We start from the raw sequence: 17,654 nt of genomic DNA on the forward strand, positions 1-17,654 counted from the left end.
CTGGGCTCCCTCTCCAAGGGGAGCCAGAGGCCCCAGCCAGGCAGGACAGAGCATGCAGGTAATTGAGTTACATGAATATCCGCCCCTGGTGCCTCCTGTGCAGAGCAGTGCGCCAGGGGAGGGTGGGAGCCCAACCCCATGGGGGAAGAGGGGCATGGGACAGTGGGAGGGCTGCTGGATGGAGGAAGGCGGGGGGGGACGGACACAGGTGGGGCTGGTGGAGGAGGGGCAGGGACACAGGTGGGGCTGGTGGAGGAGGGGAGAGGGCAGGGACACAGGTGGGGCTGGTGGAGGAGGGGGCAGGGACACAGGTGGGGCTGGTGGAGGAGGGGGGAGAGGGCAGGGACACAGGTGGGGCTGGTGGAGGAGGGGGCAGGGACACAGGTGGGGCTGGTGGAGGAGGGGGCAGGGACACAGGTGGGGCTGGTGGGAAGGTTGGGACCCGCTGGCCAGGACGGCAGCCAGGTGCAAGGCAAACAGCAGCTGAGGCTCCTACAGGGCTCTCCCCAGACCCTGCTAGAGGGATCCAGCCTCGGGCTGGCAGGCCTGGCCCTCCCTCAGTTAGCGCTGCCTGAGCCCCCACAAGATGGAGACCAAAGCCAGCAGCAGGAGGCTGGCTCAGGTGCCCCCCATGGGGAGCTGTTCAGGTGCAGAGTTGTCCGCCTGGAAGTGTCCCGTGCTGCTGGCAGCCCCCACAGCTGCCAGAGCCACCCGCCAGGAAACGGCCCCGATGCAGAGGGCAGGTGCCATGGACCACGCCGATGGACTGGCTCCATCGGGGCTGGTGCAGGGAGCCAATGGCCACCCCACGGCAATCAAGGGGTTAAACTAAGTGCAGCCCAGACGATGGGGCTGGGGGCTCTCTGCCTCCTCCCCGCTCAGCTCAGCCCCAGCCAGAGTCCCCCTCGATGGCCTGGATCCACTCACCCGGCACAGGGACTATCCCAGCAGCTGAGGGGACCCCAGGCAGCCATGCTGGTGAGCCCCACACCAAGGGGGCCAGCCCAAGGCTCTGCCACCAGCACCCACCTGCCTTCAGCTGCACGACCGGGCCTGCCTGCCACTCACCCGGCACAGCCACCCTGGACATCCCCCTCTCCCATCTGTCGAAAGGCCCCACCTTTCTGCCCTGCAGAGGCTCGCCCGCCCCACGGCCCTGCCAGCTCCCTGTCAGCCTGTGGGTCTCGGCTGCTGGCTCTCCCCAGGGTCCGGGAGATCAGGCACCCAGTAGGTGGAACGCTCCGCTGCCACGGGGGAACCAGCCGGACCTTGGCCTGCTGCAAGGGGCACAGCACCTGGGCTCAGACGGGGGCCTGCCTGTGCCCACCCCCAACAGGCAGGAGAGAGGCAGGACCTGCAGCTGGGCATCGGGGGTGGTGGCAGGAGAGCCAGGCAGGGAGGTCACACCCACATCCTCACCTTGCCCCAGAGTGAGCCCAGCCAGCTGTGCCTCACCTGAGAGATCTGCTGCCCCTCCTGTCACCCAGGGAGCAGAGAGCAGCCACTCAGGACGCTGACCCCAGATGCCTCAGAAACAATCAACATGAGACCAGCCACCTCCAGAGACTGGGCTCAAGGACGAACAGCTCCTCTCGCTCGGAGGCCAGTGCCCTCCTGTGGGAAAGCAGGTCGCCAAACCAAGGGTGCCAGAGCGGGCACTGTGCAGGAGCAGGCAATACTGGACCTAGCATAGAGTTCGGGGGAGGTGGGGGTGGGCCCAGGCAGGCAGCCCCACAAAGCCACCATAAGACAGTCCAACCCCAGGGTTTCCCGGAAGGGTGGGGGCTCCCCAACCCAGAACAGAGGGGAAGGTCTGAATTGGAATGGGCAGGTACTAGCTGATGCACCTGCCACCAGCAGGCCACAGGGTGGCCGCTGCTCCCCTCCACCCCGCCCCAAGCTTCCTCCCCCACCCCCACCCCTGCTGGGCCTGAGGAGGAGACCCCATCAGCCAGAGGGGACCGGAGCAGCCTAGCAAGGCCACTGCCTTCCCAAGAGCCAGCGTGCAGAGCTAGAGGGGCCATGGCGAGTCCTGCCGTGCCGAGAAAGGAGTGGCTGCTAGGCAGACAACCCCTGATCCCTTACTGCATACTCTGCCATGATCTCTACCCAGGCCACCTCCCCTGGGCGTGCCACAGTCCTGCCCCCTTCCAGGCCTTGCCCAACACCAGGTGCTGCCACTGTCGAGTGAGCACTGCTCCCCAGAGCCGCCCTGGCACAACCCCCACCAGCTCCCACGCCCCTTGGCCTGCCATTGCTAACACAGCACGGGTCCCGCGCCCCTCGGCCTGCCATTGCTAACACAGCACGGGTCCCGCGCCCCTCGGCCTGCCATTGCTCACACAGCACGGGTCCAGAGAGATTTAACACGGCCCCATGCAGCCGGCCTCCGCCCGGGGAGAGGCTCACGGGCACGAGGAGAGCCTGAGCGAGACAGAGACAGCGAGGCAGCTGCGTCCTTGCCCCAGAGATCCAGCCCCTAGGACCTCACCCCACACGCTACTTGGGCTATGCTGCGCAACGGCCCCTCACCTCTGCAACTGCCACCTCAACCTCACCCACCCACCCACCCTCAGAGGGGTCGATCACACAGCTGCCCTACCCAGACCCAGTCATTTGGGTCTGTGCATCTGGGCCCAAGGGGTTCTAGAGGGTAACCATGGCAGCCCTCGATGTTAATATGGGATACAGCCCATGGAGACTACAGATCCCAGCATGCAATGCTCCACCTCAATGTGACCCGCCTCAACAGAAAGCATTGCATGCTGGGATCCGTAGTCTCCATGCCCTCCCCCCCACACACACACACCCCCACCCCCTTACTGCAAAATGCCTGGTCTCGGAGTGTCACCGTCTGTGCTGAATTGCCAAGTCCAAGGAGAGGCCTGGAAGAAGATCTGGGTTTGAACCATCAGAGCTCAGGGAGGGAGGGGTTTGTAGAGCCTTTTCCCTGTGCCCTGTAGAAACCCAGGGAATAGGTACTTCATTTGCCTGTGCCACTTAGGAGCTCTGTAGCCCGGATCCCACCAGAGCCGGAACCAAGGAGCACAGTCAGCCATTAATCCCAGCACTGGAATGCTGCTAGCTGGAAGGAGCCCTGCACTTTCGCTCGCTGAGCAGGCCGAAAACCCCGGGCTGCTGCCATTCTTCCCAAGCTCTGAAGCCAGGTGGCCCACTCCACACACACAGAGCAATCCTTCTGAAAGATCAGCAAGGAGTGTGCTTGTGCACGAGTGCAGACGCACACGGGTCCTGGTGACACCTTAACCAAAAACAGATGACAGCAAAGTGGTGTCTGCAGCAGGAGCGCAGGTGGCCTGGCTAGCCCACCGAATCACTTTGGTCTCACAGCTTCGCACAAGTACTCCAGACATGGCTGACAAGATGCGTGTGTACAGACTTGTGTGGCGTGCTCTGCAGCTGGCTGGAGCAATGTGCAGAGTGTTGCATACACTAGCCCTGAGGCTTAACGCAATGTAAGGCTTTCTGATGAGACGCAGCCCTGGCCTGTGCTGAGCTGTGTACGTTTTATGCCAATCCGTGCCACCACTTTCAAGGATTTGCTCTGACAGGTGAAACCAGCTGTGCCCAGAGGGTTCACTCTGCCAGGCAGACCCTCCCTACTCAGCACTGCCCATCCATCCCGAGCACGACGCCAAGGAAGGGAGAGCAAAGGGAATTCGACATGAACATCAAGGTCTCCCCTCCCTGCTTCCACTGACATCAATGGCAAGACTCCTGCTGAGGCAGCGGGATCAGATCACAATGGGGTTTGGGACCTGGGGCCTTCCCTCAGGGAGCACCCCACCGACAGAGAGCTGAGTGCAGCAGGGGATGCACCACCTGTCATGCAAGAGCCACAACAATGCCACGGCAAGTCTAGGCACAGTCTGCAAAGCCACGCACTTCTCACCCCTCACTCCAGTTCCCAAGCCCCACACGAGCAAAGGCCGCCAGCCGAGTAGGCCGGATGGAACGAAGCTGGTTTCACAGGGCTCTCATTCTGAAGGCTGCTGGCAGGCTCACAGATCCGAGATTTCCCCTTCCAATCCCCAAAATGCTCCCACAAAAGTGAACTAAATATCACAGTCCTGCCCCACCCCAGACAGCGGCAGATTGATAGATAACCCCCCGGGCGGGTCCCCCAGCACTTCTTCCTGCCCCTTCCTAGATTTCAGCCAGTCTGAGCGCCTGTGTCCTCCGGCCACTGAACCCCACCCAGACACCCCGCATGGAGCTCAGTGATGTTTGACAATGTTTCTGTCCTTGGGAGACTAGAGCGTTGTGTGCCACAGGCAGAGAGCAGCAGGGACTGATGAGGTGAGATGTGCCAGGTGATCCCTGGAGAAAAAACATGCCCCATGCTGCAGAGGAAGGTGAACCCCCCCCCAGGGTCCCAGCCAATCTAACCTGGAGGAAAATTCCTTCCCAAACCTGGTGATCAGTTAGATCCTGAGAATCATAGAATCTCAGGGTTGGAAGGGACCTCAGGAGGTATCTAGTCCAACCCCCTGCTCAAAGCAGGACCAAACCCAACTAAATCAACCCAACCAGGGCTTTGTCAAGCCTGACCTTAAACACCTCTAAGGAAGGAGATTCCACCACCTCCCTAGGTAACCCATTCCAGTGCTTCACCACCCTACCAGTGAAAAAGTTTTTCCTAATATCCAACCTAAACCTCCCCCTCTGCAACTTGAGACCATTACTCCTTGTTCTGTCATCTTCTACCACTGAGAACAGTCTAGATCCATCCTCTTTGGAACCCCCTTTCAGGTAGTTGAAAGCAGCTATCAAATCCCCCCTCATTCTTCTCTTCTGCAGACTAAACAATCCCAGTTCCCTCAGCCTCTCCTCATAAGTCATGTGCGCCAGCCCCCTAATCATTTTTGTTGCCCTCCGCTGGACTCTCTCCAATTTATCCACATCCTTCTTGTAGTGTGGGGCCCAAAACTGCACACAGTACTCCAAATGAGGCTTCACCAGTGCTGAGTAGAGGGGAATGATCACATCCCTCGATCTGCTGGAAATGCCCCTACTTATACAACCCAAAATGCCATTAGCCTTCTTGGCAACAAGGGCACACTGTTGACTCATATTCAGCTTTTCGTCCACCGTAACCCCTAGGTCCTTTTCTGCAGAACTGCTGCCCAGCCATTCGGTCCCTAGTCTGTAGCAGTGCATGGGATTCTTCCGTCCTAAGTGCAGGACTCTGCACTTGTCCTTGTTGAACCTCATCAGATTTCTTTTGGCCCAATCCTCTAATTTGTCTAGGTCCCTCTGTATCCTATCCCTACCCTCCAGCGTATCAACCACTCCTCCCAGTTTAGTGTCATCTGCAAACTTGCTAAGGGTGCAGTCCACATCATCCTCCAGATCGTTAATGAAGATATTGAATAAAACCGGCCCCAGCATCGACCCTTGGGGCACTCCACTTGATACCGGCTGCCAACTAGACATGGAACCATTGATCACTACCCGTTGAGCCCGACCATCTAGCCAGTTTTCTATCCACCTTACCATCCATTCATCCAGCCCAGACTTCTTTAACTTGCTGGCAAGAATACTGTGGAAGACTGTATCAAAAGCTTTGCTAAAGTCCAGAAATAGCACATCCACTGCTTTCCCCTCATCCACAGAGCCGGTTATCTCATCATAGAAGGCAATTAGGTTAGTCAGGCATGACTTGCCCTTGGTGAATTCATGCTGACTGTTCCTGATCACTTTCCCCTCCTGAGCATGGGAGCAAGCCCCAAACATCTAGACAGAGGAGTCTGGACCACCCACAACACTGTCCTGTCTCCAGCTGTGGCCAATCTCGGATGCTTGAGAGGAAGGCGGAAAATCCCCCCAAAACATCTGACCAATTGTGCATCTGTGATTCCTTCCTGACCCAATCACCAATTGTGATTCCTTCCTGACCCCTGCAGGCACCTGTCTGAAGCCTGAGACTTGATTACAGTTATTGTCTTAATGCAGAGCTGCAAGCATCACGAGCATGCTGAGGACAATGCAGGTGCCTTGTTCTCCCCAGGGCCCATAACAGAAGGGGATTCCACGACCAGCCGCCCCATCCCCTGCACACCTAGATGATGGAACCCATCCCAGAAGCTGGATTACAGCATGTCTGACAGAAAGCTACATAATCTCCAAGCTATGATGAGTCCACCAGCTCCCTGGTTAACTGTTCCAGCGTCTAATTCCCCTCACTGCTAGGCTCTCACCCCATCTCCATCCACTCTCACCACCTGTCACTCCACACAGCTCTGGCCTCTCATGACCGGGGCTCCACCAGGCACCGTGGACTTTCTACTCTGGCTTTTCCTCTCACCTGAGTCCCTGGTTCTCTTTCGGAAGGTTCCATTTCTAGTTCCCTCCCCAGGGATGAAGATTCACCGCTGCCCTCCAAGAGCCATGGGAGCCAGTCCCTGCAGTTAGATTTTGTGGTCAAAGCCTCAGGAATCTGCTAATCAGCATTTTCCAGGCAGCCCTGAGCCCTTCCTTTGAGAGTCATAGAGATTTTTAAGTCACCCAGGAGACAAATGCTGGCAGATTTCTCTATTAAATCCTCTCAGATGGTTTAAAAGCCACAGCAGAAGGACACCCTTCTCTGTTAGGCTCTCTATGTTTCTAGAATAATTCCCCTAAAAGCCCCGTTAAATGGAACGCAGCCCGATCGGTTTCACCCGCACTCAACAGGGCAGGACTATTCCATGGGGCTGCATTGCTTTATCGCTTTTGGCTCAGGCGCGTCGGCCACCACTTGCCCTCTGCCAATCCTCGTGCTAGGAGGCAGGGCTGATCTGACTGCCTGTTGTGGGGACAGTTAACCCCGGGGAAAGGTGCTCACACTGGGGCACTGTTCCTGTAGGACAGGGGGATAAGCAGTCTTGGCACAGGGCGCCTTTAGACCCCTGTAGCTGTGTTCACACTAGGGGCTGCACAATGTAGCTATTTCAGTGTTAAAAAATCACCCCCAAGAAAAGCAGCGGAGACCAGCCCTTAGAGCCAGGCCCCAGGGAGTCAGTGGGGACACAGGGGTTCTCCCACCGGGTTTGCGAGGTCAGATCCCCGTGGAGCAGGGAGAAGGCGGGTGCATGCAGGACTCAGCAGAGCCCTTGGGGGCAGGCCAAGCCAGGAGGGGCTCCGAGGCACAAACGGGATCAGCCCTAGCAACCCCCTTCCCCCCCCTTGCATCTCCCTCAGCAAGACAGAAATAGAGCGGATGTGAACGGAGTCCCTATAAATAGCCCCGAGGGAGAGGCCAAGGAGGAAGGGGACAGTGAGAAGACCTGGCCGGGTGCCACTATGGGTCCTGCGCCACCAGAGCTCCTCTCTGTTCCCGGGCCAAGAGGGGACCATGGAGACCCAGGGATGCAGCCCCTGCATCCTGGGAGCTCTCACGGGCAGGCAGATCTGCCCCCCAGCACCAGCCACCCCCTCTCCAGTGCTAGTGGGGAGAGGCCCCTAAGGCAGGAGCTGGTGCTCTGCTGGAGGAGCGGCGCTAGCTCAGACACTCCTGCGCCCCCTCGGCACTCCTCACCCTTCCTCAGCACTTGATGGGCCTGTAACCTGGCTCCTCTGTCCCTGAGGACGTCACCCGCCTGCCCTGAGCAGGCGCTGGCGGCTCCGCAGCACCAGGACATTCCCGCCGCTAGCGCAGCCCGTGCCAGGACGGTCGCCCACGCAGGCTCATCCACATGGGGTCTGGGTCAAACCCTCCCCGCCCCTGTGCGCGCTCACCCTAGTGAGGGTAGCCAACCCCCCCGCGCTTGCCCCTGCGAGGGCGCTAGCCAATACTAGGTTGTGGTACAAGCACTAATCCAGGCCTGCTCTGCCCCACACCCCTAAGGCGTGTGGGGCCTGGGATAACTTTTGCTCCCAGCTCTAGTGGTCAGCACATATCGTCACCTCAATCTGCGACAGCTCTGAGCACCCCATCAGTCACCCGCCACGGGGTGGGGTGGGGGGGTTAATTAGGTGTTATCTTTGCAATTCGGTTGTCACAATGCCCCCCCTCCAAGGGCACAAGCCAAATAACACTAGAGAGGGGCCGGCGGGGGGGGACGTGCACGGCCTTTGTCAGACAGCAGCTAGCTAGGGGCCAGCATGACAGACGGGGCTTCCAAGCCGGGTCGGGGCAGAGCCCAGTGTCCCCGTCCACCCCCAACTCCTTTCCGACTGGCCTCTGGCTAGCGGGTGGCTGGTAACATTTCCCAGGCCTGGCCCAGCTGCCTGCCCATTCTCCCGGCACCATCCGGCTCACAGCAAGGCTCCGGGGTACACCGGGTCTAGCGTCCCCCCGTTTTCTTGGCAGGCAGCGGCCGGGCAGGAATACATGGGAGTAGCCAAGGCAGCAACAAAGCAAGGTTTGTCCTTCCAATTCCTTTAAGCATTCCTCAGCCGGCACAATAGCAGAGAGAGGAGAAAGCGCTAACCCAGCAGGACAAACAGCCATTGACCGACCGGCAGTGGGTGGCCTCCCCAAGTGCCCCACAGCCTGCCTACGTCAGGGGCCCCAGCCTCCAGCCCCAGGGGCTCCCGCGGATCCCTGCGCTGAGGCAGCCGCAGGGGCAGGGCGGGGCATTGCGAATGACATCGCCCTCCAGCAATGCTGGAGCTAGCAGCTGGCCCTGGACTGAACCACCCCCAGCAGCCCAGCGCCTCTGGGGGCCACACACCAAGCGCCGGGACGGGGGTAGCTTGGGGAGATTCCTCTGTGGAATGACTTGGCTTCCAATAAGTCCTTTCCAGCTCTCCCCGAGCCATATCCTTCCCCGACAGGAACAAGCAGGGTTTTGTCTGCTATCAGCCTCCGTCCACGAGGCCAGTGGGCGCTTCGCCACCGAGTCAGTGGGCGCGTGGTCAGCCCCAGCCGTCGGGGGCTTGCAAAGATCCATGTGACCGAGCGCCCGCAGGTCGGTGTCTGCATGAAACAGGCCGTGGGCAGCACCAGGGGATTGAAGCCAGTCCTAGCTGTCCATTCAGCCCAGTGACACTCACGGACCCCTGCTCTGCAGAGACCAAGGCCTGACTAGCTCAGAGAGGGTCCCTACAGGGCCCATTGGCCTAGCAGCAGGGACAGGGGCTGCCTGTCCCGGTCCCCGGGGACATCAATCCAAACCCCTGGATTATGACTATTGTAAATACCCAAGCACAAGGCTGAACTTGAGAACAATAGCGCTCAGGAGCAAAGCCCTGGCCCAGAGAGCAGGTGTGGCCAGGTACGACGCTGGCAATGGCAAAGCACGGCTGGTCCATGGCACGCACAGCGGCCGGCCCCCGACTGCAGGGAGCTGCCGTGAGGCTCCGCGTGCCCTGCCGTCAACAGACCACGAGCCAGCACTCAGACCAGTGTCACCGCGCTAACCAGAGACCACCCCATAGGCAGCACCACCCAGAGCCCGCAGAGACCAGCCCCGGTTTGCTGGCCCAGCTCTGGGCTGCGTCCCCAACTCGGCACAACATCTCCCTCACAGGGCAAATACAGGGGTGGGGGGCCCAGTCCCAAACTAGCCAGCAGCCCCCCACCCCCACCCCTTCCGGCACTGCCCCGCCGCACACTGGCACTCACATGTCCGGTGCCCAGGCCGAGCGCGCGCGCACAGAGCGCGGGGCCGGCCACTTGCCTTCCCTTTGTTCCACTCCCATGGACAGAAGGAAAACACTGAAGTCTTAAAGGCACCCGGGAGCCCACCCCCTTTGCCTTCTCCATGGAAACTGGCTCCAGCCATGTGATTCAGACAGGAAACTACAGGGATATCAGCTGCAAAGAGCTGGGAACTCCTCCCCCGGCCCAGGCGCTGCCAGGCCGGCACTGAGAGGGGGGGCAAGCCAGGAACCTGGCGAGAGCCTGGGCTTAGCCACCTGCTCCCCGGCAAAGTGCCACTCAGAGCCTGCTGGGGGGGGCTGTAACGCAGCGACTGGTACCGCAGCACTCACTGGGCCCTGGGGAGACATGCCAGGATCAGGCCCGTGTCCTCCACAGCTGGGGGGAGCCCCCAAGAGGGGGCACTACTGGCAAGGGCCCTCCACGGACCCATACAGACGAGGGGCCCTGGGCAGAGCCTCCACTCACACTGGGTCACAAGGGAAAGGGCCCAAGGAGCTCTCAGGGGTGGGAACTGCCAGTCAGGACTCAGCCTGGGTGGGCCCCCAGGACGGGAACAGCAGGGCCCAGTGCGATGCTTTCCTGGAGTTCCCACTTGCTCAGTTCCACCCCACCGAGCCCAGCTCTGCCCCTGTGGTCAGCGGAGGCAGAGCTGGGCAGAGGGGGCCTCTCTTGTGCCAGTCGGCATGAGTAGCCAGCAGGAATGGCAGACGGGGGTAAGGGTGCCAGCCATTCCCCACTCGCCCATGCGCCACACAACTCAGGCTTTCGCAGGTGAAAGTAGCATGGACTAGTGCACAGGACCCCTGGGTCCCATTCCCAGCTCTGCGACTGACTGCCTGGTCCCTTGCCCTCTCTGTGCCTGTGTGTAAAGCAGGGCTGACCACACTAGCCCCCTATCCTGGACTATTCCACCCCCCCAACACACCCATCCAGGGGTCACCCAATGTAATTAAGAGGCAGCAGGTCTAGAACCAACAAATGGAAGTTCTTCACACAGCGCAGTCAACCTGTGGAACTCACTGCCAGGGCATGTTGTGAAAGCCAAAAGCATAACTGCATTCAAAAAACAACAAGATACGTTCACGGAGAACAGGTCCATCAATGGCTATAAGCCAGGATAGGCAGGGATGCAGCCCAGTGTTCTGGGTGTCTCTAGCCTAGACAGCCAGAAGCTGGGAATGGGCGACAGGAGCTGGATCGCTTGATGATTCCTTGTTCTGTTCATTCCCTCTGGGGCACCTGGCATTGGCCACTGTTGGAAGACAGGATACTGGGCTGGATGGATCACTGGTCTGACCCTTTATGGCTGTTCTTATCCACCCTACGAGATAGCACCAACCCGTGGCTGACCCCGGGTCGCGCCCCACTGGGGCAACGCCATCAAGACCACTGGAGAAGGGTGAATGAGCCAGGAAAAGGGCAGCTTTGCTCTGGATGGAGCTGGCGGCGTTTTGGTTGCGTCTCACACCTCGGCAGATGGTCCCATGATCAGGTGAGTCCCAGCAGCAGGGATTACCGCTGAATCCAGGCCCTACCCCACCCACTCTCCCCGAGGCCAACGCCACTGCACTCTGAGCTCGGAGGGAACGTGTCTCACACGCACGCTGCAAACTGACAAACCCAATGTGGAAATCAGAGCCCGGGTAGCATGAGGTGCAGGCCCAAGGGCACAGATGGGGCTGCACTGGCCGCTCCCCAGGAGCCCCAGGGCAGCACCCAGCTGGCACATGAGGGAGCAGATTGCAGCCATCCTCATCTCTAACGTGGGCATGTCGGCCATGAAATGACCCACCCCAGCCTGAGTCGCCTCTCACTGGGCCTTTACCCTGGGCAGCTACATCTGTCCCCTAGTGGGCAGCGAACCCCCTTCGCGGTCAGCAGTGAGAACATCTTGACACGAACACTCAGCTCGGACAGACAGATTCCCGTCCAAAGGTCTAAGCACCTTGCTGCAGCGGGCGAGTGAAATTACCCACATTTCACTGATAAGGAAACTGAGGCCCGGGGAGGGGAAGCGACACACCCAAGCCCACCCAGTGAGCCAGCGGCCAGGGCAGGAACAGAACCCAGAAGTCCAGACTCCCAGTCGTGCTCTAATCACTAGACCTTGCTGCCTCCCCTGCTGATTTGAAGAGCTTCATTCTGGAGGGTGGAAGCCGGAAGCTTGAGCTCAAAGTTGTCTCCCCCTGAAGACAGCGCCTCCTAGAGGGGAGTCAGCTCCAGGCAACGCGGCCAGAATCAGCGAGGGCGTGTGCAGGAGGGGCTGGGCCCAAGCCAAGACACACGAGCTACAATTGTGTAACAGTTCCGGGGTCTCCCCAACTTCCAGGATGCCGTGCAGCCTGTGCAGGTGCAATGCTCCACACAGAGGGCGTCTGCAGCCAGGCCTGGTCTGAGGGCGAGAATTCCCACATTCCAAGAGCCTGCGCGTCCTGCCCCCTGCTGCACTCGAGGATGGAGATACAGCTGCATCCCTGTGCATACGCAGCCAGCTGCGTACAGGCTCCGTGCGAGGTGCTGCATGGGCAGCTGCACCTTTCTCCAGCACAGACCAGGCAGGTGGCTCCTCTCCAGCTAACCAAGGAAACCAACAAAGAGTTTGGCTCATTCTTGCCCCCACCCACAAACCCTCTTGTGCAAAGGCTGCAGAGCGGCCCCACGCTAGCCACATGATGCCAGCCGTGCCCCGGGAGAGAACTGGAGTCAGAGGAGCTCACAGGGCAGTGTCAGGCAGGACGCTCAGCATGACGGGAGCACACTTGGGCTGTTGCCCTCACAGTTTGCAGCTGTAGGTAGGTTTCTTACCCAGGGGTGCTGAGCACAGCTCCGCTCAGCGCCTGCGTCATGAGCTACAGGTCACCGCCCAGCGGGCTTCAAAGAGCAAATGACTCTCGTGCTGTCAGACTAGCCCCAGGCTGGGGCAGTCACTACACATCACGCTGCAGCACCCAGCACTCACAGCCTGACACAGCCCCATCCCCCCCTGCTGTCAGGAACAATCCTGGGGGACGGGCTGGCTGATCTAACAGGGCTCTGTCCGCTCCAGCCCCAAGGACTCAACTGCTCTAGAGTTCAGCAGGGAATTGCCACAGCCAGCTTTTGAACAGGCAAGAACTGGCTATGCCAGGTAGTGACCCAAGCTCCTGCTCCATGCTCTGGGGAGACCTGTGCGTGGGCCCCAGTTCCCATGCCTGTCACAGACCGGCAGAGCTGTGGATGCGCTGGGGTGAGGGTAGCACATCTCCAACCATCACTGAAGAAGCAGAGCTCACTGGCATGGTTGCACCGACCCCTCCCAGCTCAGAGGTCTGCAAAGTTCCCCCACTCTCACGCCTGGCCTAGATTTTGCAGGATTGCCCTAGTTTGAAATGGGCCGAGCCGGTCCCAGGCCCCTGTGGACCGTCGCATCGTTCGGAGGAGCGGCAGGATGGTCTGATGCAAGAACACTAATCACACTTTATGTTCAGGGTTTGCAGAATTGCAATGAAGTAAGCAAGGCAACGAAGCAGAACAGCAAACAATGCCGTGTGCTGAAGCACTGCTCCTGCAAGTCTCATAGGGCGTCCCACTGCTCACCGGAGCAGTGTCCCCAAACACAAGCCACTGACGCACCCAGGCAAAGGGACTGCTCCGAGATCACCCAGGGAGTCTGTGACAAAGCCAAGATGAGAACCTGCAAGTCCCAGCTTCTAGCCCCTCTACACTCTGCATCACAGCCTCCCGAACATGCAGAATAAGTCATTCTGGCCTAGAACATGCAGCTGGATCACAAAGAACCTCAGCAGCGTAGAGAAGGAAGAGAACAGGCCACCTTAGCATGATCACTAGGGAATTAAACTGAAATAGACACACCAAAGCTGAAGCACACAGAGATGCCACAACACACACCCAAACAACCCCCATCCTCTCACTGTTCTCCCCAGCATTCCCTCCGGCTCCCCCCAGTTACATCTGAGCAGGAGGCTCCATCTGGCAGTCCCAGGTCTCTCTTTACTCCCCTGGTCAGGGAGGTTCTGGGCAGAAGAAGGGCAGGAAGGACAGTGAGGGCGCAAGTCAGGCCGTTACTCCACCCGCTCTTCCCTCGCCTGTAGGTCTGCAAAGCACCTGGAGCAGTTACTGTGCCACTCTTCCACCAGCTGTAGGCTCTGGGGCCTGTCACTGAACATACTGACGGGGGAGACTCCAGTGGATGCACCTTGTTCTGTCTGATGGTAGCTGGATCCCGTGGCAGCCATACCTACTGCCGGACCCGGGGACTTGCATCCTGCACCCTTCAGCACCGTACTAAGCCCTCACGAGTCAGCAGCTCCCCGGGAATGCAATCAGCTAGACAGCCAGACCTTGGATTTCCAGGGCAGAACGACCCTCCGTCTGGCCCAAGCTAAACGTACCTCTCTGGATGGTACCCCAGGCCGGGGAGAGAGTGTAGTGGCACTCTGCCCACAAAATGAACCCACTGACTAGCGACACTGCTCTCAATATGGTGCAGGTATTCACAATATAATCACATGCCCACTCCGGCTCCCCTTCGGCGGGGCTCAGATACCCTGCTGGCTTCCCCTCCTCGATTGAGGGGGGGGGGATAAGGGGCAGTCTCTTCCCCCAGCACCCCCAATCATGGCACCAAGCTGAATGGTCTCTCAGAGTGCAGATCTTGGTAACAGCACACCTTTTCTTTTCTCACGTGCCGTGATGAGAAGCAACATACTTAACACTACACTGCATCACTGTAGCTGTGTCAGTCATTAGTAACAAGGAGGGTCATTACCTCACCCACCCTGTCTATTGAATACTTAACAGCGGCATTTCAAGTATCACTGAGCATCTCAGAGCTATGGTTTCAGGCTCTCTGCAAGCTCAGGTAGACATCACTCCATCAGCTGCACATCTGCAAGGTTTTCTTCACAAACCCAACAGCAGGAGACAAAGGACAACTGAAGCTCTGGAGCACACAGTGGCAGCTCGGGACATGTCCACCCACCACTCCTGGATTCAGCCCTGCTCCCAGACTGGGTAATGATCTGAAGAAGGTTAGGCAGGGAAGACATGCCAGGTTCAGTCTGTGGCACGCTGGATGCTCTGACCCCATATTTAACACTCACGTAGCCAGCTAAGCAGCTAGCACACAGCTCTACCCAGCCTGCTCCGAGATAGTGACCGGGTATGCCTACCCTTCCAGCAGACACTGCGCACCCAGCTAGCGAGGGTGCAGAGAGCAGTGCAGACAGCGAGGCACAGCTCAGGGAGTATGTACCCTGTACAGCTCGCTACGTGCCCAGTCTGCACTTCCCACGCCTACACGGCTACACTTAGCATCACATCCTGCTGCCACGCGTAGCTACGAACTGCCACGAGCGTGAACACAGCCTGCGGCACGCAGCTACACACAGCCTACAGCCACCGCAAGTGAAGACAAGGTCTTTGGCAGCCTCCCCATGTCCAGCTTTGGGAGTCCCCAGGACAGCATCTTCAGCACAGGCTCAGCAGCGTGTACCACCATTGCAGCGGGATGGGCTGCTCTCCTGGGAGAACTCCCAGCTGGCAACTTCACAACGAATGGGCCACAGGTGAGAAACAAGGCCCTGAGGCCGAAGGGCTAGGTGGAGGGGAAATGGCCCCTCTGACAGTGGTTCCACGAGAACTCCTCTCATCTCCCCCCCAGCAGCGGGGCCCACTGGAGCTAGCAATGGTGGCACGTTACGAGAAGCCATATGGGACTAAATGGCTCCGGCTCCCAGGAGCAGAGCTCCTCCCTCTATAGGCCATTTCGCCCCCAGCTCTGCCGTAACAGGCTCTATCAGCCAGGACTGTTCCAACGCCAACAGTTCTCCACCGGGAAGTGCTGCTTCAATGCACCGGAGCTGCTCTGCAGGAAGGTGTCTCCGGTGTCGACATAATGGTGGAAAGGTGCCTGGTTGTCCTCCCTCCTGCCTGCTGGCTCCTCACCGGAGCTCCCAGTTCCCAAGCTCCCAGCGGGCCCAGCAGAGCTGGCTCTCCAGCCAGGACAAAATCGGCTCCTCACAGCTCAACGCTCCCACGAGGAGGAACATTTTGGTGCCTTGGAATCAGCCTCCCAGGTCTGGGAAACCTTCAGAGGTTTGTGATTTTCACCCCGATTCGGGACAACCCTCCCCTAAAAAACCTCAACATCTTCTGCAGACCTGGGAGCCCACTTGCCACCAGCACTAAGCATGGACAGCGTAGAGGCAGTTCCCCACCCGCCACTCCCCTGGGGAGGCAACCCCCCACTCCGGCCCCTCTCCACGCCCAGGGAGCTCACCAGGCAGGGGCATGCACTTTCGCTAGGTAAACATTAACTCCGCAAAGGCCCCTGCTCCAAGATCCCTGGAGCCCTCTCCACTCAAGGTCCCCACACCAAATGAAGGGAGGTTTGGTTCGGTTCGCCTGCCAGCATCTCCACAGCAAATCCCCGGTGTGCTCACTCGAGGGGAGCATTTCCCATTTAGCTTGAGGGCTGGCACCCGATGGCACTAAGGGCTTGACGCTGACAGGCCAGAACACGACATGCTGTGTCCATGCCAGGATCTAAGCCCTGCGTGGCGCTGCCCAGCAGACCCTGCTGTGGGGCAGAGAGAGTCACAGATCCTGTTAGGAAGCGAACACAATGAAATTCAATGCACCCCTCTTCCCCACCATGTGCCCCCACTGGTGCAGAGACACAGGGCCCACACCTTCGTAACAGGACTTTGTCTGGCTTTAGGAGGGTGCCTAGACGTGAGCAGAGGTGCGGCTGCTCCACCAGCCCTGAATCTGGCCCCTAATGAGGCCCTAGCCCAGGGGCTGCGCCTGCAGGATCTCCGCTGCCACCTAAGAGCAAGGGCCACCCGCAGCCCAACTTCGTGCGGCGAAGTGAGCGCAGCAGAGGCAGAGCCCTCGACCCAAGCGCCACCCGCGTCTTCCTGGAGAGGCTCAGTAACTGCCCGTCAGTCACAGCACACGAAAGCTGCCAGCCATCCGCTGGGTCTGCTCTGCCAGGAGGGAAGGCAAAGGCCGCGCGTGGCCCCCAGGCCACCCCTCAGACAGCCACTGATGGCTGTTCGTGGCCACACCAAGCCTGTCTCTGGGGCGTCTCGGCAGGGTGGCCAAGGCTAGAACCATTGTGCTCATTCCTTCCGCTCTCTTTGGAGAGACGCATGCGGCCCTGGCTCAGGGCCCTCCCTCCACGTCACCCCTTGGAAGAGCCGTGCTCCCAGCCAGCCGCTGCAGCAGAACAGCAAGTGCAGGCGGCCAGGCCAGGCAGCAGAGCTCCTGGCCCAGGCCTCTGCCACGCTGCCCCCAGGCCAGCCCGGGGCGGAGGGGCCAGGCAAGTTCCACAAGCTGCCCTTCAGGGAGAGCTGGGAGGGCAGCGACCACACGGGGGGGCCTCCAGCTCCCAGAGCCCCTGGGAGTCCTGCACTAAGCCTCCCCCGCACATCCCACACCGACCTACCCCGACAAGGAGCAAGTAGTGAATGAGTCTCCCCCCTCGCCCCCGCAGCTCTGCTCCTCCCCTCCCCCTGCTCACAGCTGCTTTTCATTTACATGGCGACTCAGCAAGGCTAAGACTCATCCCTGGTCAGCCTGCCAAAGGCACCGCTGTCCCCACGTGGCCTGTAGTGCCTCTCCTGCAGGCAGCTCTGCCAGCTTCACAGCAGAGCCAGGAGAGCGAATCCTGCTCGGCAGGTCCGCGCTCAGCCTGGTTCAAACCCTCTGGTGCAGTTTCAATGTAGGTTGGCAGCTCGCGCCTGCAGCAGGAGCACAGAAAAGGGCCAAGAGAGCGTTTTGCTTCCCCTGCCTGGGAACTCAGCACGGAGGGGCCCGAGGTCCAGCCCTCCGCTGGAGGGACCCTACCCCCAGCTCCGCTGCTGGGGCCTCTGCTGAGCCCTTCACAAGGGGCAAAGGGCAGGATGGGCCCTGCGCTCATCACCTGCAAGGGGCACGCAGGGCTGCCAGCACACACAGGGCCGTGCGGACAAAGCAACAGGCAGGATCCCGCCCTACGGAGCTGAACCTGGACAGACAACAGTGCAAACAATAGGAGACC

The 17,654-nt window shown here is 59.7% G+C and overlaps 1 protein-coding gene across 5 annotated transcripts in view; it reads right to left on the bottom strand.

The window, feature by feature from the left end:
- RIPOR1 (RHO family interacting cell polarization regulator 1) overlaps window positions 1-17,654 on the bottom strand; it is a 115,082-nt gene that overhangs the window by 63,421 nt on the left and 34,007 nt on the right. Inside the window, exon 1 of one of the 5 annotated variants that reach the window (XM_039503221.1) lies at window positions 9,572-9,659. The exons of the other annotated variants lie outside the window; for them this stretch is intronic. The gene's annotated coding sequence lies outside the window, so the exon portion shown is untranslated. Of the gene's footprint in view, window positions 1-9,571; window positions 9,660-17,654 lie in introns of those variants that run through there. 5 annotated transcript variants of the gene reach the window in all.

The sequence above is a fragment of the Mauremys reevesii genome, linkage group 16 (genome assembly GCF_016161935.1).
Source record: "Mauremys reevesii isolate NIE-2019 linkage group 16, ASM1616193v1, whole genome shotgun sequence".
Taxonomy (NCBI): domain Eukaryota; kingdom Metazoa; phylum Chordata; order Testudines; family Geoemydidae; genus Mauremys; species Mauremys reevesii.